Source organism: Haliotis cracherodii, unplaced genomic scaffold, assembly GCF_022045235.1.
Source record: "Haliotis cracherodii isolate W230 unplaced genomic scaffold, xgHalCrac1.p SCAF_4, whole genome shotgun sequence".
NCBI lineage: Eukaryota > Metazoa > Mollusca > Gastropoda > Lepetellida > Haliotidae > Haliotis > Haliotis cracherodii.
This window is the reverse complement of record NW_027266297.1, coordinates 26,317,197-26,344,479: the sequence shown is the minus strand read 5'-3', so window position 1 is coordinate 26,344,479 and position 27,283 is coordinate 26,317,197. Positions and strand designations below refer to the sequence as shown.

Below are 27,283 nucleotides of genomic sequence, written 5' to 3'. Positions count from 1 at the left end.
TCGTAATCTGATCTTGGCTAAAACAGCCTTGAAAACATTTAGCTGTGTTTAACATTGTCTCACTCACTCTATCTTCATGTTAAGTGGTCAGTGGCCTTTCCAGAAAATCTTCCTGCAATAAGCAGCAACACTGTTCTTGTCAGTGAGTGAGTGTACTGACAATACATATACTTAAAAGAAGTTAAAGAACATCCAATTCATATTACTACAGTTAATCTGTCTTGGCAGTTATGCCATTCTGACAGTCATATGTGATGCAATACAAAGCAATGTACAAATATTGGTATTGACTATTGCTCTGTATCACACAGAGAAGGCAATATACGACAATATACCTCAACAGTTCCCAGTCATATGTCATAGCGATGTCCCATGCTAGTCAATACAACACAACAGTGGTCAGTAATTGACTATTACCCCATTTCACAGAGATGAGAGAGTATACCACAATATATATGAACAGGTTCCCAGTCATGTCATAGCGATGTCCCCATACGAGTCAAACAAAACAACAGTGGTCACAAACTGACCATTACCCCATACCAGAGATATGAGAGAGTATACGACAATATATATGAACAGGTTCCCAGTCATGTCATAGCGATGTCCCCATACAAGTCAAACAACACAACAGTGGTCACAAACTGACCATTACCCCATACCACAGATATGAGAGAGTATACGACAGTATATATCAACAGGTTCCTAGTCATGTCATAGTAATATCCCTTTAATAGTCAATACAACAAAAACGGTAGTCACTAATTGATTATTGCCCTATATCACAGAGATGAGAGAGAATACGACAATATATATCAACATGTTCCCAGTCATGTCATAGTGATGTCCCAACGGTGGTATTGACTATTGCCCTATATCACACAGAGACATATGTCACAGCAAGACAAAGTGAGATATGTGATTATAAATCCATACATCGCTGACAGACTGATTCACTGCATGGACAACAGACTCTTCCTAACTCGACACTCCCACACACTTGTGTTTTGAGGGAGTGGTCTTGATCAGTGTATTATTATAAATTCCTATATAGTGATTTCTTACATGCATCAATGGGTGAATCAGAAATAGCGCAAGAGGGGATCGACAACCAGTTTCTTAGAATTGCAGTGTGTGCATTTCAATTCCCAAGGGTGGTTCACAGATCAGGCCATGGCTATATTGTAATGTTCAATCTGGAACATAAAGGTGGGAGGAACAACTTCAATCTGGATTTAATAAACATGAAAGTGGGTGCACAATAGATGACTTCACAATCTTTAAGCATTATCAGGCTGTTGCAGGTCCTATACAGAGACCATAACAGACTTCAGAGTGTGAGTGAGTTGGGTTTAACGCCGCTTTTAACATTATTCCATTCATATAACTGTGTGTCAGCTTATTGTGGGTGGAAATCCTGAAATGATGCAGGTCTCAGATGTTTACCACTTTTGGTGAAATCCGTGAGCATGGGCATGGTGCTGACAAACCTAGAAACATATTCAGGGCGAACCGGGATTCGAACCCATCATCATAGGTTTCTGGCGTGCCAAAGGGACGCAACTCTGCACCGCGAATTGCGGGGCTTTAGACCACTGGGCCACCCGTGCCCCCACAGACTTTAGAAATAGTCATAGCACTAGTCATAGAAATAGTTTCATACCAGTACCTGAGACTGAGACAACCATTTGATATTCTTATTGAGGCCAGGGCCTTTTTGTTGAAAAAAATGTAGTCTGTTCCCTAAAATGCTGGAAAAAAATCATCTGTCTTCAGGTACAACCCCTAAAAATAAATCACTCACTGAAAATGTTGGATGCCCTTATATAGCATTATGTTTGTCCGACCAGATATTGTCTTGTTCCTTTTCTTGGAGAAATTATTGTATGTTTTGCGGCACTGACTGAAACCAAATTTTGTCTCAAACAAATATCCCTATCCATTGGAAGTCTGTTTTTGACTTCAGCAAAGTATCACAGTAGGGTTGAAATTTCAAATTTATGAAATGACAATGAGAAATAAACAGAATAACCTGGGAATCAGCATTCCAATGACCAAAGGCTTAAAGCTTACGCCAGTCATTCATTTAGGACTGAGAATCCATAATTCCTATATCTTACTAGTCCAAATGAATTTTACTAGACCATGTAGACTTGGGCTCTGAACTTGATAACGTAACAGATACTCTCTTGTATATGACCCTCATCTAGAGCTTCAACAAGTCCAAATGTTTGGATAGGGGGTTAAACTCAACTCGTACTCATGTTCCCGATAGTTAAACATTTCTGAAGAAGTCAGCTCATAAGCAATGGATAAGCAATAATTTTATCCACTTCCGCAATACTTGCTGCTGCCGATGTCTTAGTAGCTGAGAAACTAGTGAGATCAAGCTGATGCATTGATTTTTTTAAGTAGATCTCAGGCTCCATAAACAGACTCGAGTCTTGCCGACTGAGTACTTGAGTACACAATAAAGCCCTACCCTCATCTACTGCCAAATAGCTTGTCTGGTCATCATTGTTAGAAAGATGCCAATAAAAACATGAAGTTTTAACTGTGTTTAAAAAAACATAAAGGCAACAATACAAACCTTCAACATGTCTCAGACACACATGTGCATGTCTCATGACAGTAACCCAAATATTTATGCACATGACATCCAGAATGGGCTCTATACAAATAACAACATGGAAGCTGTGACTCAATGTTCCATGCCACTTTTCTCTACACAGAGAGCACATGTTTGCATCACGACAGCATCACATATATCCCCTCGTATCCTAACCTTATAGTGAGTGAGTGAGTGAGTGAGTGAGTATGGTTTTACGCCGCTTTTAGAAATATTCCAGTAATATCACGTCAGGGGACACCAGAAATGGGCTTCACACATTGTGCCCATGTGGGGAATCAAACCCAGTGTGACGAGCGAACACTTTAATCACTAGGCTACCCCACCACCTCTCCTAACATTATTACTTCAGATATACAACAATGTAGCCATGTCATTTTCACCATTTCAAGTATCATTCAGAAGTAAAGGATATGAGTGAGTGAGTGAGTTGGGTTTAATGCCGCTTTTAACAGTATTCCAGTTATATCCCGGCGTGACAGCTTAATGTGGGAGGAAAGCCCGAAGTGATGGAGGTCTCAGACGTTTACCACTTCGGTGAAACCCACGAGCATGGGTATGGTGCTGACAAACCTAGAAACATAATCAGGGCGAACCGGGATGCGAACCCACAATCATAGGTTTCTGGCGTGACCAAGAGACACAACTGTGCACAGCGAATCACGGCGCCTTAGACGACTGGGCCACACGTGCCCCCAGTAAAGGATATGTGCATAATACATTTCTTATAAAGCCAAAACATGACCATTCCTTGAACATATTTAACAAAAGAAAGGTCGCAACAAGGATAAACAACAAGGTGAAACAAACTGACCACTCCATTTTAACCACGGAAGACAATATATGTATAAACCTTAAGGTGAGGTGATGTGTTGGGAAATGGGGTTAAAGTTATAATGATGTGTATGCAGCGTGTGTGTCTGCTTGTACTAGTCAAGAATTAAGCTGGTTATAGTGTGCAAGTCCACTGACATACCATGCTGCAGTTACACATGGGTACCCCACTTTACAAATTATGTTGACTTTCCGCCACCCAGTCCTTATTTTACCACCTTAATTCTGACCACAGGGTAACAACAAGTACCATCTTTTGACATTGTGGTATGATGCGGCCAGGGGGTTGAACCACCGACCTTCCTCTCTCCAGGAAGAGTGAGTGAGTGAGTATGGTTTTACGCCGTTTTTAGCAATATTCCAGCAACATCATGGCGGGGAACCCAGAAATGGGCTTCACACATTGTACCCATGTCGGGAATTGAACCCGGGTCTTCGGCGTGACGAGTGAACGCTTTAACCACTAGGCTACCCCACCGCCCCCTTCCAGGAAGAAGCTGTAATATTTGTATAAAGCATAAAGTCCCTTCTTCGGCTCGACTGTGCACAGTTGCTCATTTTACAACTAAGCTGAATTGAAGCATTCACCCTCTTACAAAGCCTTTATGCCAAAGCCTCCCCATAAATTTTCCCCCAAAAATGTCTTTCATGTCGCTGTTTGTTTGTAATGAAACTTTCACATATTTTAGTAGATGTGAAAATGACTAGCGCCACTTTTCAATTTCACCATTCATAGCAACTCGACAAAAAAGATCTTAAAAAGAGTTATGCATCTTCTTTACATGCCTGCAAATATGCATTGAAAAGCCAAACAGGGATGTTCAAACGCTCATATTTCAATCAATTGTTAGACAACCTCTATAGAGGTAAACTCCAAAGAAACTAAAGTGGTACATTTCAATACAAGACAAATGCTTCCTGCTGTCCGAGGGACAATGGAGATATCAGAAATCTGTCGCATCAAGTCTGTTTAATGACCCCGTAATAATTGATAGTTCGAGAGGTATGCTTGCGTTATCACCATACATGCTGGCAACTCCATATTCAAAGGTGTAGATAACGGCTCAGTGACAGCGACAATAAGTCAGAATTGACAATAAAACAGTAGGACTTGTGACAAATATGTAGAGAGTTGCTTTCACAATGTAAACGCCCCAGGCAATGTTTGGATATTCTGACCATCCTAGCACCTCTGTTATAAATTGCTAAATAAGAAGTATAAATTGTTATAAATGAGTTTACAACTTGTATGAACTTGTACGGAGTATACCCAAAGGTATTGATTAATCTGTTTGTTCACAGAGCTATCATTAAAACCTGTGGCCAATATATGATGCAGGGCATTACGAGGTCACACACATTGTGATGAAACATACTTAATCACGCAGGGGGAATATTGCCGAGTGATGCGTAAAACAGCAAACAAAAGAAATTTTTGAAACTTGAATACTGGTAGTATTCATGGAACAATCAACAGCTCAGGACAAAATAACGTTAATCATAATCATGATAATGCCCTTGTTAATCCTAGCCTCATCTGACTTACACCTTTAATTTCTGGAAAACTGGAATGAACTTCTCGCTGAGTTGGTTGATGCATGTCATCGTATCCCAACTGCGTGGACCGAGGCTCATGATGTCAATCACTGGATTGTCTGGTCCAGACTTGATTATTTACAGACCGCCGTCATATAGCTGGAATATTGCTGAGCGCGGCGTTAAACAACAAACAAACAAACAAACAAACATGTCCTGTGGCTGTCATACTGAAGCACAGATTTTGCAATTATAAATCATCTACCATCACCACAATCACAAACATTTCCGATAATCATCACTACCAGTCTCTCCTACAGACCCTAGAGCATATTCTTTAGAAAATAATCACCCCCATACCATTCTCATTTCCTTCTAAGCTCTAGCAGCCTGTGCTCATCCCCTTTTCAGCTCTGAAGACACAAGGTATCCTTAATACTCGAGGGCTCCTTCATAGAATTATCAATATTTAACCTTACACATACAGGAACGGTCGGGTAGCCTAGTGGTTAAAGCGTTCGCTCGTCACCCCGAAGACCCGGCTTCGAATCCCGACATGGGTACAATGGGTTAAGCCCATTTCTGGTGTCCCCTGACATGATATTGCTGGAATATTGCTAAAAGCGGCGGAAGACCAATCTCACTCACTCACTCACCTTACACATACATTAGTCTCCATAACCATATTAGCAGATGTTTGCTCGAAGTATAGCTGAATTAACGTTCAGTTGAAAACTAGATCATCCAATGGTCACCTGACTAATAATTAATTCAATAAACAATCTGCGTACATTATATAAAGGAAATGAGGCAGGACTGTTTACACCTCCAACCCTCCCAGAGATATGTACAGTAAGGATTATTTGTACTAAAGAGGCTATCCCCAGATCTCAGTCCTAAATAAACACTACCGAAGAGGGGCGTTCTTGTGCAAAGTGTGTTAGACATGTTCACATTCGCCCAGAGCCTTACGACTTGGCAGTCGTTCAATTTACAGACATCAAAGAATAATTATCAAGGTAATACGATTTTGATTGTGTATATACTCAACATGCTCAAATGAGTGAACGATTTCAGTATTTTCATCCTGTTAACCATTCATTCTCACTTGGGCAGTGAATACAGACAAAAGCTAAGAAAAATAATCAATGAATAAGTGAGTGAGTATGGTTTTACGCCGCTTTTAGCAATATTCCAGCAATGTCACGGCGGGGGACACCAAAAATGGGCTTCACACATTGTACCCATGTCGGGAATTGAACCTGGGTCTTTGGCATGACGAGCGAACGCTTTAATCACTAGGCTACTGGACCGCCCCTAATCAATGAATAAAAAACGATATGGAAAAACATGATCACATTAATAGAAAGCAAGCATAATGTTCAGTCACTTACAGCAACATACCAGCGTTGTCTTAAAGTACACATTGTACCTACATCACTTCATTTAGACAATCAAAGCCACAATCAGCCACAATCAGCCATCAAATTGACAATTATTTAATGCATATTCATTATTTAAACTAAAAAATAGTCAAGGACCACCCAATTCTTTAATATTTTTATATCATAGTTAAAATGTCAAGCCATGACAGAACTATAGAAAGAGGAAGAATTGGGTGGTCCTTTACTTCTTTTGAGTAGTATAGCAGTAGTAGATACTGACCATGTTAAATGGCATAAATTGCAAAACTTCAATAAGTTATCAATACAATTACATGACACCAATAACTAGACTAACTAAATCCATCAACCTCTTTCCCAGATTACCTGTTTCCCAGGAGGTCAGGTGTCACAAAAATGATTAAATTTCGGCTACGTTTGTAAAATTAATCACCATAAGCTAATATGCACAAAACTCAATTGTTTGCAGTCTCCCAAAAAATAAACCACATTCTCTAAAGAAGTGCATGCTCGTTGTCATTAACAAAACCAGAACAGGGGTCAACTTTCAGGTCGCAGGTAACGAGTCAAACTCACACAGTAAAAACATACACGTGGTGCGTCTGTTAGCATTTGCCACTTGACGTATTTGACAAGCATGTACGAGCCCCAAAATCCCCTAAAATTCATCCGACTGTTGCTTCCCAAACAGTCCATGCCAGAGCAATGTTGACACGTCCTGACAAGACATCTTTTGAATCAGAAAATAAATACAGATACGCGTGAAGATATCATACTTGCAGTTGACGGCACATAGATACGAGCTTGGCTCTCATCCTCGGGCTCACACACCTATTCAGGTAGTTTGTCCCGCATTTGTATGCTTACCTAGAAAAACGGCAGTACATGCATTCGGAAACCACGTTTGTTTTCACAGGCCATTGTACGACCTCAACCAGACTGCCTGAATCGGAAACAGGAATGGGATTTTTTTTTCGGCGTTGCCTCGCTATTCACATGGGCCTTATACAAAGGAAATGAACATACAGACAATAATTCTTGTAACTCTTCAAGCAAAAATCATACATGTATATATATATGTGTATATTATCATTTCATGTCAGTTTTTCAATAATTGCATGATACGTGTAATTTGATGATGAGAAACAAGGGCCTCAACAGCAACAAGGGCCTTGATAGTAACAAGGGCTTCAGCAGTAACAAGGGCCTCAACAGTAACAAGGGCCTCAACATTAACAAGGGCCTCGACAGTAGCAAGGGCCTTGACAGTAACAAGGGCCTCAACAGTCACAAGCGCCTCAACAGTAACAAGGGCCTTGACAATAACAAGGGCCTCGACAATAACAAGGGCCTCGACAGTAACAAGGGCCTTGACAGTAACAAGGGCCTCAACAGTAACAAGGGCCTCAACAGTAACAAGGGCCAGGTACAAGGGCCTCAAGAGTAACAAGGGCCTCAACAGCAACAAGGGCCTAGACAATAATATCATTTGAGTTTCGAATATTTCTCAACACAATGTGTATGATATTCTGATGCCCTGGTAATTGAGAATTTTCTTCATGTACATTTTGATGAATGTGCTGTTCTACACATTGAACATGTTGAATGGCTGAGTAATGTACGACTGAACACATTTATTAACATGGCCTGTAAAGTTTTGTAACCTTAAGTATTAATTCAAGCAGTTGCAGACCAAGTATCATTGTCCGAAAAAGTCCAAGATTGGAACACAAGACCACAAAATCCTGAGGCCACTGCCTTGACCACTGGGCCACCTGGGCCCACTGACTGCCCTTACTGTATTGTAGCATGAGCACCAGCACAGGAAAATGCTTGAGAACACACCGTTCACAAGCCAACAATGAAACCTTGACATAATCAAATATGACATCTATTCACAGCAGAATAAACATGGTAAAGAGCTATTTAGTCTACAAAATGATTCACATGTATGTCGTCAGGGAATTATGAAAATTCCCACACAAGTATAACAAAGAATTACTCAACAACTGAGTCTGTATAACTTTAGTGAGCACTTGTACAATCTGTCTACCCAACATTCTCTATAGCCAAAGCAGAGGTCATCACAGTTAGCTGGCTCTGAATTGTCCTGAATGGATGAATGAATCAAATTTGAAATTAACCATGAATAAATGAAGACCCTGAACAACCGTATCCATTGATTCTGGCCCACAAACCCCATGGGACATGGAGCTTAAATGTAATTTAGTTGCTTAAATGATTTTGCAATTACAAAGTCAATATTCCACTGGTGCGTTCACAAGCTTTCACTTTCCATCTGCTGCAAGTCAAAAGTTTATAACACTCCAGGTGAGGAATTCCTTTCACTGTCAGAGAAACATAGAGATGTTCTGGCTTTCGTAACGTTATTTATAGAAATAAAAGCGACAAAACCCTCTCCATGGTTGTAAGAAATCTCTGCAGAAAGCAGAGTCCATTGTACGATTCCGACTATGACATATGCATGTACTTATGAATCACAATCATAGAGTGAGTATACCAGATTTGTTAAAAGATGAGTGTATCCTGCCCCACTGGTGGCAACCATCACAAACACATGCAAAGGCAAGTCAACAGTCAACAAGAATTGGGTGGTCCTTTACTTCTTTTGAGTAGTATAGCAGTAGCAGATACTGACCATGTTAAATGGCATAAATTGCAAAACTTCAATAAGTTATCAATACAATTACATGACACCAATAACTAGACTAACTAAATCCATCAACCTCTTTCCCAGATTACCTGTTTCCCAGGAGGTCAGGTGTCACAAAAATGATTAAATTTCGGCTACGTTTGTAAAATTAATCACCATAAGCTAATATGCACAAAACTCAATTGTTTGCAGTCTCCCAAAAAATAAACCACATTCTCTAAAGAAGTGCATGCTCGTTGTCATTAACAAAACCAGAACAGGGGTCAACTTTCAGGTCGCAGGTAACGAGTCAAACTCACACAGTAAAAACATACACGTGGTGCGTCTGTTAGCATTTGCCACTTGACGTATTTGACAAACACATGCAAAGGCAAGTCAACTGTTCACTGGAAAACACAGAAACATATGGTCCAAGTCAAAATAGGGAATTGCATCTGACATCATTTTTGGCACATATTTTGAGATTTACTCCACATGTCTTCCATAAAATTTTGGGAAGGCTTTTCTAAGGCCTTGAATATTGTAAGCCTGATGTTTAATGCTGGATCCTTCCATTAAGCCATCATCAAACACATCTTCGTTTCCTGCACCACATCCCAACTACATGAAGGATGGTACGTTGGTAGTGAGTTGGATTTTTTCATCCCAGCCATTAAACCACTAGGGACAGACACACATACTGCTTTTGGGAGTGGACATAAAATAAAACTTTCTTCAGTCAGCATATGACTATGAGCGTGTAGAAAGACTTTTAGCAATATTACTGCAATATTTGAGAAAAGGACACCAAGACTTGGCTACATCCAATCTATCAATGCTGGGAATTGCACCCCAATCTTCCAGCTTCATGATTGTATATGCTGCGTCTTGGTTGAAGAAAAGCTAGTACATTAGAATAAAATCCTACTCGCTAATTCACCATTGCTGTTGGCATATTTGTTAGGTAACATTGATACTTATACACTCTGAAATAAAATATCATCACACCAAATATGAAATGAAACAATTCAAAGACCGGTATGAATACTTGTAGATCATGTGAGCTACTCTTCATGAAAATGAGGGTCCAAGTATCTAAAATAAAGGTGACTCATATGTCCCAGAAAGGGGCATTATTTCCAGGTGTCAGTGATGAGTCATCCTGTATGTCCTGAGCACATTGGTAAATTGTATGGGAGAGCAAAACCTTTCAACCAGCATTGGGATATTGACACTGAGACACAAGAATACTAGTCCAAGACTAATGAAATAAGAAAGGACTTGTTCTACTTGTTACCAACTTTCTAGTCCAGAATTATCTGTGGACAAGTCATTTTCTACATTATTTGAGTTACAGTAACTACTGTTATAACGAACTCTAGGGGACCACTAATATTAGTTCGTTATAACCGTAGTTCGTTATAAGCATACATACAGCCTACATACAACAAATGGTCGGGAGGAAAAATAAGTTCATTATATCCATCAGTTCGTTATAAGCGTGATCGTTATAAACATAGTTTACTGTATTTTACATAAACAACTGAATGAGCTGTGGACTAGTTGTTTCCCTCCTTAATCTAGTTATTTTAGAAAAAAAACAAATTGATAAAGTGGACTTTGCTCCAAGAAGCAATCATTGGTTTGTCTCGTCCAGACTCCATTATTTACAGGCCGCCATGAAACATTGCTGAATGTGGTGTCAAACGACAACCAAATCTATTCTTAGATTAATACATTGTCCTGGATGTCCCGGACAGTCCCACCTTAACTTTTTTGTCATGGACCCAATGAATTGCCAGCTGCTGTACCGACTGACCAAGGCAAGAGTGGGAGTCAAGTGTAGTGAGATTTATGAAGACTGGGGACACTGCCCATTGTCAAATAAGAACTGAACCAGTGTCCAGCAGTGAACACTTTCCCCACAAGCATCCTTGGAGCATGTACCCCACCACCCCAAACTCTCTGCACAAAGGAAGAGTGAGTGAGCTGGATGTAACATCGCTTTGAACAGTATTCCAGTCATATCACGGCGTGTCAGCTTGATGTGGGAGGAAAGCCTTAAGTGAAACCCATGAGCATGGGTATGGTGCTGAAAAACCCAGAAAAATAAACGGGTGAACTGGGATTCCAACCTAGGGTCACAGGATTCTGGCATGCCCAAGGGACGCAACTCTACACAGCGAATTGTGGCACCTCAGACCCCCACCCGCCATCCCTGTTGCCCCTCTGAACAGAAACATGATAGTGACCAATGTACAAGAACAGTATTCACAGTGCAGGTTGAACTCTTTGGCATCCCCTCACAAACATGGCTGTAACAAATGCAAAAAGCTTATCTAATTCATGTCTGAAAAGATCTGTAAACTAGGCTTCACTTTCAACTTACTAAAATGAAAAAGCATATGTTAGACTAGACTAAGAAAAACACTCTTTTACATTTCATATTGCTTGTATGATAAGTTCCAGTTCATGTTCCTCATATGGAGAAGAAAGGTTCAGCCGCAAGCCTTGTGCCATTTCATTTTCAACAGGTGAAGGGTGCAATTACAGTTAAATGAAAAGATTTAAACCAGCAGAATGCACTCAATCACATTAACTCTTCCAAAAGGAGTTTAGATATGTCATTATGTTTCTTTCAGTGAATATCATGTTAAAATATTTCATGTCTGCTATGTCATGTGTTTCTTTCACAAACAAAGGAAATAATCCTCTCTGTAACTTAAAGGAATTTGCTTTAGCGATGGAAGGAAATTATTTAATAAAAGTGACAAATGGTGAACTGGGTTTGATGTATGGGATCTGTCAGCCTGAACACCATTGAAAATATTTACATGCACACTACAATAGCGCAGCTTTTCAAAAGAGTTGTTTGGAAAATATTTTCAACTTTTACACAATAATTCAAAGTGCATGTTTTTCTAATGGATTATTCTTCTAAAGAACAGTCCCATATTTCATAAGAGAACCAAGGAAATGTACAAATGGATGACAGATATGAGATGTCTTTAAAGATAGGATTTCAGAATTAAATTGGATAACATGGATAAGTGGTGATATTTACAATATTTTCAAACCACATCAGCCCTTAATCAGGACCATCTTTAGATAACATGATTCTCTTCCCATGCCTTGTCATCTTTGAAACGCACAGTAACACTCAGCACAAAATATAAGGACCCTTTTAACATAGGCCCTTATTCCATGAACCAGTGAAGCTTTGCACTCCATTTTAGAGAGCATTTTTTCAAATGAGTTGTTTCCTGAAAGAACAAATATTCTGTCACTGCTGGAGAGAATGAAAGAGACTAGTGCATCGGTGTAATCCACATAGTGTTGAGTGTCACACTTGATTACCTTGCTATAGGATGTCCTCTCCTGTCGGCCGCTGACAGCTTGTGACAACAACGCCGATTGTAATTGACTAATTGACAGTGACAGACAAGTCAAGCATTTCACATGCTGATAATGTTTGAAACAGTTCTGCTCCATTAATTTGTTCATTTAACTGAAAATTAATTCCATTAGTCTTAGGTTTTATTTTTGTGTAAAATCTCTTAAATGGTTGATAAATATGTGTTTGGCACTTAAAGGATTAACCTGACACATTTATCTAATCAACAAACATGTGGAATGTATAAAACATGAACTGAAACAACACACGCCACCATAATGATTCAACTGTTGAGCTAATGTCAACGGGTATCTTCAAAATGGTATGAGTGAGTGAGTGAGTGAGTTTGGTTTAGCGCCGCTTTTAACAGTATTCCAGTTATATGAAAAATACTTAATTCCCTAATAGCTCAGAGGTCCTCCTTTGTGCCATGGGTCTTAGTGCCAAGGTGATCATAATGCCCATACTTAAACACTGGCTTACGAACGTCATAGCGCTAAGATCGCTTTGTAGAATGAAGCCCTGGACTAAATAGTCTCGGAAATGAATATTTTAAGATTTGTTTTTGATTAATTGTCCCTTAATATTTATTACACAAGAGATAAAAGAATCTTTCTTTTTAGCCTCAAAATGGAGAATGGACAGGAAGTTTTTTTTATATATTTGTTGTCTGTATGACAGGCTACCTTGAAACTCCAGCTTCAAAGGTTACACTTTAGAGTATTGATTCGAACAAATTAAATTGAAAATTCTTGAAGACAATGGTGTAGATTTGGTATATGATGGCATATCTATACTTCAGTGAATGAGTGGGTGGGTGGGTGGGTGGGTGAGTGAGTGAGTGAGTGAGTGAGTGAGTGAGCTGCTCCTTTAAGCAGTACTCAAGCAATATCACACAGGGGACACTTTCAAAGCCTATCCTGGGATGGAAACTCAGTGTCGCAGGTTAATATTGATATAGTTTTACTCAAGGCAGATGTGTATGATCAAGGTGGCTGAACACACACCTGCCAGATCGGGGTGGAGGGGGGGATCTGACATTCAAATGTTCATGTGTGGATGCTTCACTCACCCATGGCACTAGGAAGACATTTACATGACACATTACAGCACAACAAGGAAAGTTGTACAAAGTGTCAAAGATATAAAATGCATTCATTATCGAACCCTATCTTGTCACATGCTTATTTGTAAATACATATGTGCTTTTTTGTTGTTGCTTTTTTTATGATACAGAATCTTATGATTATTGACATTCATCCAATAAATGGATTCCTACATATTCCAAAATTAAAAACAAATATTTTATGTTGTATATTGGGCTCAGTGTGTGAGAAGGTGTACACTGCTTTGATCACAGCAGGGGGACATCAGAAACAGACTTCACACATTGACCTCATGAGGGGTATCAAACCCGGACCTCCAGCAGGACAAGCTAACGCATTACCCATCTACCCAACTGACACTCAGTTTCAACAGGGTGAATTAACCAGAGTACCTTTGCAATCAATAAATGGAGTATAGCGTTATGATATTCTACACAGCAATGTCATCCTTGTTCTACAGTATCCATGACAAAGATCAGAGCCCTCTTGCACAAAGTGATCTTAGCACTACGACAATCTCGACTCCCATACTCTAACATAGACATACGATAGTCAGAGCGTTGACATCGGTTTGTGCCTCAAACCCAGGTGGACTTCTATGTTTTACTTGCTGCCAATTTACAAATAGTTCTTAGCATTACACTGTCAAAACGTTTCCCATCACAGAAGACTGGTCTGTCACTCATTACTGTTGAAGTGGAAAAAAAGGCTGTTATTCTCACACATAACAACTCCCTGGCTTGGAGCAAAGTTCAAATGGGCTGATTCACACAATGAGTGAAATCAGAGGTAAATCAAAGTCAGGTGTGTTTCTCACCTGCTAGAGGTGTGACAGATGTCGAAAGCTTGCATGACTTCTACATTCACTCTGATCACATGCACTTGTCTAGTGAAGTGTGAAAATCTACATATGCAAGCAGGTTACAGTTGAACATATGTGCGTATTTGTTGTGTGAATGCACTTTCATATGTGAGAAGAATTACAGAAGATGTAGATCATTTACATAATGTGTTGAGGCTTTGCAAAATGGTTTTCAACAATTGGCAAGTTAAACTGCGTGAGTGAGTGAGTGAGTGAGTGAGTGAGTGAGTCTTAGCATTATTGTGAGACACAATATTGTGGTCATATCCTGCGATGTATCTAGAATTCCAAACCTGATGCCAATGGTAGGCAAATTTGGAAAAGAAACATTACTTGATTTAAAATTGGGATTTTGTAATGTTCTTAATTTCTTAAATATGTGTGAAAATATATTTTAATATTTGCATTCAATATAATATTGTAAAATCTTTCCTCTTTTTTGGCCTTTACTCAACAAAATACAAGATATAGAGCATTGAAATACTGTTCAATGAGACATTAAACCCAACTCACTCACTACTGTCAGAGACCCAGGTTCGTTCACCATGCGATGATGTTGGTGATTTATCTTGGCCAAATAGGCACCCTAAAATGCCAAGATAAATCCACAACATCATAGTATGGGGAACTGAGGATGCCTCACCTCATCTTGCCCATGTGAGAAAAGAACCTGGGTGAATGAGTGAGTGAGTGAGTGGGGTTTAACACCTATTTGAACAGTATTTCAGAAGAATCACCGTCTTAGCTTGATATGGGAGGAAAGCATCAAGTGATGCAGATCTTAAACATTTTACAACTTGAAACCCACAAGCATGAATATATTGCTGACAGACTTTCCCTATCAATATCACAAATAGATATTTTGTTACAAAGATTTAATCAATAGCGATTTCACATATGAAATTATTCAGTAGTAGAAAACCCGAGATAAATACTATACTGCTTAATCACTGCCCCTTCATAGCAAAGGAGTCAGTCATTGTAGCAATGTACAAATAGACATTGTGGAATGTCCCTCGCCAGTCGGCATGAATTATACTCATACTTACACGTGGAAATGTCATTAACTCAGATACTGAGACATGCTCAAACACTAACTGCAAATACATATATACCTTAGGCTCTTCAGAACTCTTAAATGGGGGAAAAACTACCTATCAAAGGAATTTTCTCAGTAACCACTTCAGAACGTTGAATATTCGCTTCCCATTAACTCTCCTTCAGCATGAGTCCGTGTTCCATTAACACAAAATTGATATATGGATATTTGTCCTCTCGCACGCTTAAATTTAAGTTTCTACAAACATCACCATTTATTGCAGCACAATTACCGAATTATATATGATCGACACAATGAACAATTGCAATCTGGTCAAGCACACACTATTTCACACTGTAACTATTCTATGATGGTCCGAGTCAACATTGTCATTTGAAATAATACAATCACCCCCTGATACAAAAAATATTCTAAAGTCTTCATCAACAATGACAAGATACATGTATATATGGGAGGATTTCATAGCTCTGGGACTCATGACGAACACAAAAAGCCCACTACTTGAAAAACAGAACACTGCACTACAATATGATTTTATAGTGTTGAATGGCTGACCCACATTGAGGCGCCTCTATTATAAAAGCCTTACTATACTCTTCTGAAAAATAGACCAGTGACAATCTGACTCGCCTGGTAGGTTATTGCTCCATTGAAACAGACTTAATCAGAGATATTTGCCCCATATAAACCTACCTGTCTGATATGTGTGGAATCTATGACATATATGAAATTATCACCACCCCATGCATCGATTTCACTGCCAATAATATTTGTTATTGAACACACTTTGCCCTGAATGAAAAGGATTATAAGTGACAGCATTGCGTGTTTACTATGTTTGAACTATCTTGAAACACTCTATAATACTTTCTGTATGTTTTCATTCATTTCAAGTGCAGTAGAGTACATATCAACCTCAGTGGATGGCGGCTTGTATTGTCAGAATGTCAATGTAATACTACTGGCAGCTCATGTGATATTTATTTGATACGTAGTCATAGGTCTGATAAAACCAGTCAACAGTCTATTTGTGTTCATGACAGACAACAGGACATGGTATTTTACAATATACTGCTTTAAGGTGGCAGGTCAAAATAAAGTGGGGTTGTAGCAGTGTTCGAGTGAGTGAGGGAGTGAGGGAGGGAGTGAGTTTTGAATTAGGCTGCTTTCAGCAGTATTCCAGCAATATCATGTCAGGAGACACCAGAAATGGGCTTCACCCATTTTACCTATGTGGGAATCAAACCCACCACCCCTTGGTAGTTATAGCGTTGACTCATCACATCGAAGGTCTGGGCATAATTCACCAAAAGGGTACAACATTTTCAGCTACTGACAAAGACTTTTTAGTGCAGTTACCAAAATCTATGCCATAATATTCTCAAGATACTTTCAGAAGCATTGATATCAAGCTGTGACTGCAGAATCATGAGTCAGCTGATCACCTGGCCTCACAAAGTCTATCACTCTCCATCCATCAACATCTACATGTGATATCTATATCAAACTACAATCTTTGCCCTCAATAATTTCTTCAATGAAGTGTTCATGTGTGAAGCAATTCCATCTGTCGCGTGACACCAATGCCCCCTTTGATATCAAACCACTCCACTTCAGAATCATAAAGGAACTTTGTGGTTCAAGCTCAGTTCTTTTTACTCTAAAAAACATCCCAACTTAACATAAAGATGTTTGTGTCTTTGATCCCAACAAAATTGTCAAATTGTCATAAAATGACCCAAGACCGTGTCACTTCAAAAAAACCCGTCAAAATCATTGAGAGCTGCTATTTCAAGAGGACTGTATTTATTTGATGAAAAAGGTTCTCAGCTGTTCCTAGTTTCTTTACACTTAAATAACCCTATTACTTCTAGTTCATGTACTTCATGGCTACAAATGCTTTAGTTTGACATCAAATCTGACATGATGGAAAAAGCTAAATTGGTTACAAGAAATGCACTCAAATAACAGTCATGAATAATCTCTGTTGATACCGGGACTTCCTCTGGACAATATTTTAACGATGCTTAAAATAATGTCATTTGGAAATTAAGTCCTATTAAATATGAACAGATTCTAAAGCATTTATACCATGACTGAAAAGTGCAACAGTGTTAAACAGGGTGGTTGTTACAAACTCTCTGCTTTTAACAACATCAATATGAGATAATGTTCCACAATATATCTCTTCTCTGAACAATGTAACCTTATGCCTATAGTGTACAAGTCATAACATATAGCAACGCAACAAATCAAAACTGATACATTTTTAATTCCAATTTTCCACCCAAGTGATTTGTCTTGGAGGTTTTGAATGCAACAAGACCAATGTGATAACTGAAAGACCGAGTACAATATTCTGCTATTTCTCCTACAAAAATAAGGGGATTACTCCTGTGTTTCGATGTGCATTAAACAATTATCAGGAACATTTTGACAAGAAGTTTGTTTACAAGATGCAGTGTCATAATAGACAATGACTATCGCTGCTTCAGTTTTTGTAACAGAGAAATCTTCCAGAATCAACTGATTCAAGTGATCTCTCCAACACATACCATGTTAAGGTTGATATTTAAATTCTGTAGAATGACCCATAGTTGCATCAGTTTCACATTCAGAATGGCCAGTGAATTCCTGGCTCAGAAACTACTGCAACATAAGTAGTGTGACGTCATCATACATAATGGTATAATAATATCAAATATTATTTAATCAGCAAAGGAATAATAAAAATTCCAAAATACTGCATCCCCAAGAGGGTGGTGCACACTATAGTCAAGAAAATATAGTATATCCCACAATGCATCATGAATCAGATGCCCCACAAACATTAAAAGAAATTGCAAATACTTTGTGATCTCTACAGTCGAAAATACATGAAGTTTTTCCCACTGCTTTCATGAATAAAAGTTTAGCAAGTGGATAATGTGTTAATATTGTTCCATTTCTAAAGCACCGCATCTTTTAAACTGAATCAATGAATACCCTATAAAATAGCTTACCTACACTCCTACCAGCATGAAATAGACGCACACAGCATGCAACCTTCCGCTCTATCACAGCACCCTTGTATCCTATCACAGCAGCCTACCATGGAACCAGTGAACCATGCTCTTCTGTTAATTAACAATTCACAGACTAATTTGCACCCACTTATCGAAAAGTCACACTGCATAATAAATGAAACCTGATACAAAGATATTTTAATAATGCACAGTGCATGAACTGCTCACACCTGTAAGTTGGGTTCCCTATTGATTTATCCCTCCCGATACTGGAGAATAAAATATGCAAGTCTCAAAACCTGTAATCTGCCGAAGATCTGACAGCTCATGAATAAACCATGCCACTGCTACATAAACAAAGTTATACCATGTTAATTATACCAATTAATTTCTAATTAACATTTACTTCAATTAGCTTCACTGTTATTTAATCTGGTGTCCACAGAACTTCATCAATGAGAAATCTCTCATAATATTTATTACCCCACCTTACCCACACATAATATACAATTTTAATGAATACACACACAAAAACTAATTAAACATGGAAAAAAATTGTAATGAGTCAAGAGTTTTAGAGGGTATAAAAACGGATAAAATAATAATGCTAAGACACTATATTTTATAACTCTTTAAGTTTGTTGGATTTAAAATTGATAATTTCAACATATCAGTGATAAATTAAGAAAAGAGTAAATGACAGCTTGAACAATACTGATTAAACTAGCCAATATTATACTACTCATTAATACTATTAATACTACAAGTTTTCATATGACCAAAGTTAATCTGTCATGGCCACCAGAGACCAACTACAATCATATGAAAAAATCAGGTGTTCTTTAACTTCTTTTGAGTAGTATGTAATTCCTGATGGGTGTATATTTTGAAAGCAGTAAGTAGGAAGTAAGATCCAAGATGTCTTTGTTTGGTTGGATATAATTTCATTCATTGAACTATCTTACACTGCGAAGGGCTCTAATCATGAACAATTATATATAAGCTGCATGTTTTTAGTAAACTTCAAACAAATTTTCAAAAATCTTCTATCATCATATCTCATCATGTATATATCTTTGACAATCTAAAATATATTCAAAACATGACAAAACTGTTCCCTGATCTTGATAAACAGAGAACACTGTACATACAAAAACTGCTTGTCTAAAGCCCATCACTTCAACAACCACATAAATATAAAAAAAAGTTTCCTTAAAATACACCTTCCTCAAACCTATCAATGACAATCTACAAAATGGACTTATTGACTCAACCAGACAAAGCATAAACTAACCCAAATAAGGCTGTGAGTTTTGTTCATCAGTGTTAACCAAGTCAACACAGCCCAATTATGATGAAATGTCACACCAAAATTGATTCTGTCCAGTGTGAATGACGAAAACAAGCTCCATATTGATGGAAATTGAGAAGCCTTTGTGTGACAAAGTGGGCTATCAACGACACGAAATGTGCAAGCATTCCCACAAAGCGACAACTACAGTTACTTAGGGAAAGGTGTGTCTTGCCACAAGGCGATGAACAGACCCATGTCAGATCGAAGCTTGTTTTGTGTGTGCTTTAAGATGATGGCACAAAGTCATCATACTGCAAATAAACACAACTATCAATATCAATATTTCTTTTAAAATTCCTACAACGTCTAGTGTTAAATTTAGTAAACATTATTGGAAACAAGATTTAAGGATATGGTTCATGTCCTATTCTGTAACATCTGCATCGGTATGTACACCAGGGACTTGAATATAGAAAGATCCTGAAATTTAAACACTTTACGACAAGCCATTTTAACACCTTTTATATATACCAGTAAAAGAACACCCAATATTTCCACATAATCTACAATAGGCTAACTGTAGTCATATGAAAATGTTGGGTGTTCCAAACACATGATTTTTTAATTTTGACTATAGTTATTTTATCATGACATGACAGATTAACTATGGTCATATAAAAAAAAAATTGGGTGTTCTTTAACTTCTTTTGAGTACCATATATATATACTACTCAAAAGAAGTTAAGTGTCATCTGATTCTTTCATATGACAACACTTAATCTCTCATGACATGACAGATTAACATTACCAATATGAAAGAATCGGGTGATCCTTAACTTATTTTGAGTAGTATATATACCACTATACAGAAGCAAAAGATACTAGTATACATGATAACCATTTACATTGGACCATTTAATTCAATCAACGTCCATTACTCAAAAATGATGGGTCATGAACCACTTGCTATGAGAGTAACAATGCCACATTTGAATAGCTTGAACTGCCAATCCTGTAAAGATAGTCAGTTTCAGTTTTGGAGGGTATATTGACCATTGCCCATCCCAGAAATCACCCGATCTATAAACTTCTGTATTTGAGCTTACCAAGTATTTCACATACTTGCTTTACACAACCAAATTTAACATACTCATGTATTTAAAATTTTAAATAAAAAACAATGTCTTCAAGTACCTTTTCCACAAAAATAATTAATTCAAAACTAAACAAGTTACCTAAAATAGCATGATGCAACACAGTCTCAACCCCCCAAATCCTCCTCTTATTTAACCACAAGCCAAAATTAAGGCCTGTGTTTCAGTCCAATATCCTACCGGAAAGGTTCAGGTAAAATTTAGATACAGCAAAGAATGCTTTGGCCAAATCTCAACAATACAACACCTTGCTATCCTGGCTGGATACAGACATGAAAGACAATGGCTTTTGCATGGGAATTTAACACCCTTGAGGCAGGCTTTCATCTTCAATAGTATTGTGAAGGGGGTTAAATAAACTCGTGATCACACTTTGACACAATAATCTCCTTGCAGCCTCCATGGCAGGGCCTGAGGTTGTTTGGACCTACACACGACTATCAGGTATTACTTTCGACAGTCCAAACCTGACAGGGCGTATATCGGGAGACAAATTGTACAGGGGTATTCCATCATAGTTTATACCCTATTTGTGATTTGATTGTAGTGAGAATGCAGCTTTCCTGATGTCCCCAAGCAGTCAAATGCCAGAGTCTTTAGTTCGAGGTCTTATATTCCCAGGCTGTTAATCTATTGATATTGCTACTTTGAGTAGTTGAAGAGTGTTTTGATCATTTTTATTTGCCTACCCAACTAATAAAACAGAGGACTAATTGGACATAATAAAACATGAAGAAACAGGTTCTTCTCCAGATCGTAAATTTAATACTTCTTGCATGATCTCATTACAACTGATACTACTGAAAAGAAGTTAAAGAAAACCCAATTCTTTCATATTAATATAGTTAATGTGAAACAATTGGTTGTTCTTAACCTTTTTTTTAGGAGTATTTATAACAATCATTATGACAAAAGTTTCTTAATAACAATAAATAAATAGTCCATTCCACAGCTACATGTTTTTCATTTCATTATACTGCTTTAAAACATACTAAATAATACATATTATTCATTATTAATAAAGGGTATAAATGTATTGAATGATGAAACTACAAATTGGTACACAGAGAGACATCATAGCTAATATTCATTTCTGCAGTTTCGATAGTTCTATAAGCACATCATAACTTAACCATGAACGGGATAAAGGCAGTATGCTGGAAACTCGACAGGTCTTAAACATATCAAATCTATTAAAATGATTTAACAATCAGAGCAAGAAATATATGAGTATATCGCAAGCTAGGAATCGAAAGAATGTCTGGGCATCATACAAAGCAATAAATCACAAGCGGGCGAGCGTATACCTGCATGTATATTATTAATATCATATAAACAACATCAAACTTGTGAACCGATTTATCAAAAGGATAAATTAAAACATCAAGTGATATATAACAAGAATTTATGATGACATATAGAACGGAAATTCTTTAAGTATCGTTGTTGTCAGTAAGCGTAGCCGTTCCCATTGAGAGCTCGTTCACCTGAGTTTGAGAGCCTTACAACTCGTGTGTAGTGTGGCTCGCTTTGGAATTGCTGCGTCCTGTCGCGAGTAGCAGACAGAGCGCGTTTGTAAAATCCACACATCGTCCTGGCATCATATGAATACGGACTTATCAAATTAAGAAATCCATCACTCACCTCGCTATCATTTCGTTGTAAAGTAAATCCAATTAATAACTTCACAACATCACGTACTCCAAGCGATCATTCAAACATGCATATTCTCACCGCCATTACGCCGTGAAGTCACGTGACTATGCCAAAATGACGTCACGGAAAGCGTCCCCCACAACTTGGGACAATATTTCTCATGGGTGATTTAGAATTTTTCCGAGGGAAATGGCTTCAATCGATTCACATGCAATCGAAACAAGCCTTGGTGAATATGAATTTAACAACCAGGCCGATGTTAGAGGATAAATCAAGATCCACTTCGCCACCCGTCTATGTGTGTTTTATTGAATAGCGCACGCAGAGCCAAACAGGGCCTAACATTGTTTGACTTATGCATAGACCTATTCATTTCAACATATGCCATGACGCATGTACTTAATTCAGTAGGGTCAACATGCTGATTTTGTCCCGTCAATATAATCAATGCCGGTTATTGCGGGCGACGAGCATAAGAAACACGAGTACCCTGGCCTTATCAGCTGTGCGCTTCGAACGTGTTGTAAGGCATAATATATTGTGAAAATATTAACATCAACAAACAAAATCATGTATATTCAAGTTTCGACGTGGCAGTACTATTTATATTAATTACGGCCAATTTATATTTGCATGCATACATTGTGTTTTATTTGTAAACGATATGGGTAAATGTAAACACCATAACATTGTAGCACTGGGTTGATTCTGATATTCTGATTTCTGACCATACATTCATACACATACACCTGTATGTGTAGAAAAAAACACTATACTAAGGTTAAACATTTTTTTAAAGTTCCCCTTTTTGAGCTTTTTAATTTTCGATAAAAACTTGTTTAGAAACGGGTGAGGGAAAAACACCCGCAATTAATCATAATCATAACAATAGCTTATTACTGATCACCAAATTCAGTATCAGATGATACGAGTAATTACTATGTTTTTATTAGAAGCGCCCATAAAAGAATAGCCATCCTCATCAAACATCATAGCAATATCACGAGGTACAATAACAATGGGCTATTCATGTCAAATTTGTCTTTTGACCTGCGATTGATGCCTATATGAAACCATATAATCAATATGTAGAATGGATCGTTCGGTTCATTGTTGTCTAATTGTGGGCCCGGGCACCGTACCTTGCGCGGTCAGGGTGGGGGGATCGGGGCTATTCACGGGAAAATCAATTTATTTCCGGCTTATATGTCCTTGCGTTTGTTGTGTGGTGATATTTGCGGGATTTTAGGTTCAGCGCACTAGTGCTTTCACAGTTTGGATGATTGAATTTGAGGCATATGAGTCAAGACGCTATTTTTATTGTGAATATGCATTTATTGGTTATTATTGTTAGGAATAGTATGGTCAGTGTGTGCTGTACTTACAGGTTTATAACATAAGGCTCTTAAAGGTGGTATATAAAACTGTCATACATACATTATGTTCAATTGTGTATTGTTATATACGTGACCTGATTTATGTTTGGATGTTCTTATAACCAGGTTGTAGAAAATGTCATGTACTGGGGTTTAATGTGATCATTTCTCTCCTCCTGTTTTGTTTGGTGGTATCTGAATAATTCAGTCAAGTCAATTGAGTGACTGAGTACGGTTTTACACCGCTTTTAGCAATATTCCAGCAATATCACGGCGGGGGGACATCAGAAATGGGCTTCACACATTTTACCCATGTCGAGAATCGAAACCGGGTCTTCGGCGTGACGAGCAAACGCTTCAACCACTAGGCTACCCGACCGCCCCAAGTCTATTGAACAAGTTTGAGACTTGAAACTTCAGCTAAACCCCCGGGCAAGTTTGATGGCAGCTAAAAATTTAACAAATAAGAAATGGGTACTCGACGGCTATGTATTTGAGGCGGGTATCATAGTTATGTTTTGGGCTCTACTTTACAGTGTTTCCGCGACTATTTTCACCCAAGTAACGTTTTGATAACATTTGTAATTTTGAGGGCAAAACCGATTTTCAAGTGTAATATTTATTTTGTCCCAAGTTTACATAGACCGGTTACATATATATGGCTTGCTAAATACAATGTTTATTCCTAATACAGGATATTTACCATCCCCCAAAACACTCGCGTGATAACCTCTATAAATAATAGGCCTCATTTATAAATACATTAAATACATATTTTTCATCTTAATCTAGCATATCATGCACACGTGAATTTCCTTAGCTTTAGTTTTCAATATAAACATTCAACTTTGTTATCGTCACTCGTCAAATGATTTCAGAGAAATATATGTCAGGGGGAAAAAATACATGATTTAGCAAAATTTGTTTACGACGTGATTAAGGATCGATATATGATAGAAATTTTTAAGTGGATCAGACACTGTTTCATAAATGCACTTATCATACATGCGTTTTCCAGACCATCGTTTCTTCATTTTATTGATAACACTACTTTCTATTCATATCAAGTAAACAAACAGTTGAACACCAGACTCTTGTAATACAAATCGTGCCTTATAAGCAGTTTGCTGTGTATGTATTTCGTGCCTGGGGCCTTATACTATCTGTCTGTCTGTTTGTCAGTTGTCAGTCTGTTTGTCTGTCTGTTTGTCAGTCTGTTTGTCTGTTTGTCAGTCTGTCTGTCTGTTTGTCAGTCTGTTTGTCAGGGTGTTTGTCTGTATGTCTGTCTGTTTGTTTGTCTGTTTGTCAGTCTGTTTGTCAGTCTGTTTGTCAGTCTGTCTGTCTGTCTGTTTGTCAGTCTCTTTGTCTGTCTGTTTGTCAGTCTGTATGTCTGTCTGTCTGTTTGTCAGTCTGTCTGTCTGTTTGTCTGTCTGTTTGTCAGTCTGTTTGTCTGTCTGTTTGTCAGTCTGTTTGTCTGTCAGTCTGTCTGTCCGTCTGTGGATTCCGGGTTATAATTGACACAAACCACTCGTAACTGTCTTGCGAGGCGGCTTAACTGTTTGGATCGGATGGTCAGGTTCATTGCGTGTCATCGTACCCCGACGACGTGTATAGGTGCTCATAATATCAATCACTGGCTTGTCTGGCGCAGACTCGATTATTTATAGGTTTTCGTCATATTGCTGAGTGCGACGTTAAAAAACAAATAAAATCTAAAGAAAGAATGGATGATCTAGTCTCAAAACAAAATGCGTTCTAATTAATTCTGTTAAATCAAGATTCATCATCCAGTTCAACCTCTCGAATGTTTGCCAAATTACATAGACAATCTACATGACAATATGATTTCACTGTGACATGCTGTCGGGTCTAGTTCAAGCAAACAAAAGCTTATGATGTGAACATCGATAATTCATATTCAGTTACGGCGACAGCGGCAGCTACGTCGCCGGATGGTCACCGTGACCCAATACCCCCTGTCCGCTCTGTGTAGCCATTGTGTCCACTCGATACACCAAGCCCCCACCACGGTGATTATTGATGACGAAACAGCCCTTGGTGGTGTGCTGTGTAGACATGGAGTGGAAATCTATTTGATGCCGACAGATTTTAATACCAATATTCAAGATCACCTGTGATTTACTCCAGGGTGTGTGTGTCACGTGCCTACCCAGGTTACACGTGGGTTACACACACACATATATATATATATAATTTGTAATAATAACCACGCGCGCACTTGTGCCTGCAGTCCGTGTGAATGTGTGATGACTTGTCTCCTCTATACAGACACTGTCAGTGTGTGAGAGTGAATGTGTGTTGACTTGTCTCCCATGTACAGACACTGCCTGTGTGACAGTGAATGTGTGTCGACTTGTCTCCTCTATACAGACACTGTCAGTGTGAGAGTGAATGTGTGTCGACTTGTCTCCTCTATACAGACACTGTTAGTATGAGAGTGAATGTGTGATTCCTTGTCTCCACTATACAGGCACTGTCAGTGTGAGAGTGAATGTGTGTCGACTTGTCTCCTCTATACAGACACTGTCAGTGTGAGAGTGAATGTGTGTCGACTTGTCTCCTCTATACAGACACTGTCAGTGTGTGAGAGTGAATGTGTGTCGACTTGTCTCCTCTATACAGACACTGTCAGTGTGAGAGTGAATGTGTGTCGACTTGTCTCCTCTATACAGACACTGTCAGTGTGTGAGAGTGAATGTGTGTCGACTTGTCTCCTCTACACAGACACTGTCAGTGTGAGAGTGAATGTGTGTCGACTTGTCTCCTCTATACAGACACTGTCAGTGTGAGAGTGAATGTGTGTCGACTTGTCTCCTCTATACAGACACTGTCAGTGTGTGAGAGTGAATGTGTGTCGACTTGTCTCCTCTATACAGACACTGTCAGTGTGAGAGTGAATGTGTGTCGACTTGTCTCCTCTATACAGACACTGTCAGTGTGAGAGTTAATGTGTGTCGACTTGTCTCCCCTATACAGACACTGTCAGTGTGAGAGTGAATGTGTGTCGACTTGTCTCCTCTATACAGACACTGTCAGTGTGAGAGTGAATGTGTGTCGACTTGTCTCCTCTTTACAGACACTGTCAGTGTGAGAGTGAATGTGTGTCGACTTGTCTCCTCTATACAGACACTGTCAGTGTGAGAGTGAATGTGTGTCGACTTGTCTCCTCTATACAGACACTGTCAGTGTGAAAGTGAATGTGTGTCGACTTGTCTCCTCTATACAGACACTGCCTGTGTGAGAGTGAAAAATCAACGATCCTGACCAACCAATTCTCTCTTCTCGGTCCTTACGACAAAT

The 27,283-nt window shown here is 38.5% G+C and overlaps 1 protein-coding gene across 3 annotated transcripts in view; it reads right to left on the bottom strand.

The window, feature by feature from the left end:
• LOC139478542 (leucine-rich repeat-containing protein 7-like) overlaps positions 1-22,673 on the bottom strand; it is a 114,032-nt gene extending 91,359 nt beyond the window's left edge. For all 3 annotated transcript variants that reach the window (XM_071261038.1, XM_071261039.1, XM_071261040.1), the window contains exon 1: positions 22,575-22,673. The gene's annotated coding sequence lies outside the window, so the exon portion shown is untranslated. The remainder of the gene's footprint in view (positions 1-22,574) is intronic.
• Between the last annotated feature and the right edge of the window lie 4,610 nt (positions 22,674-27,283).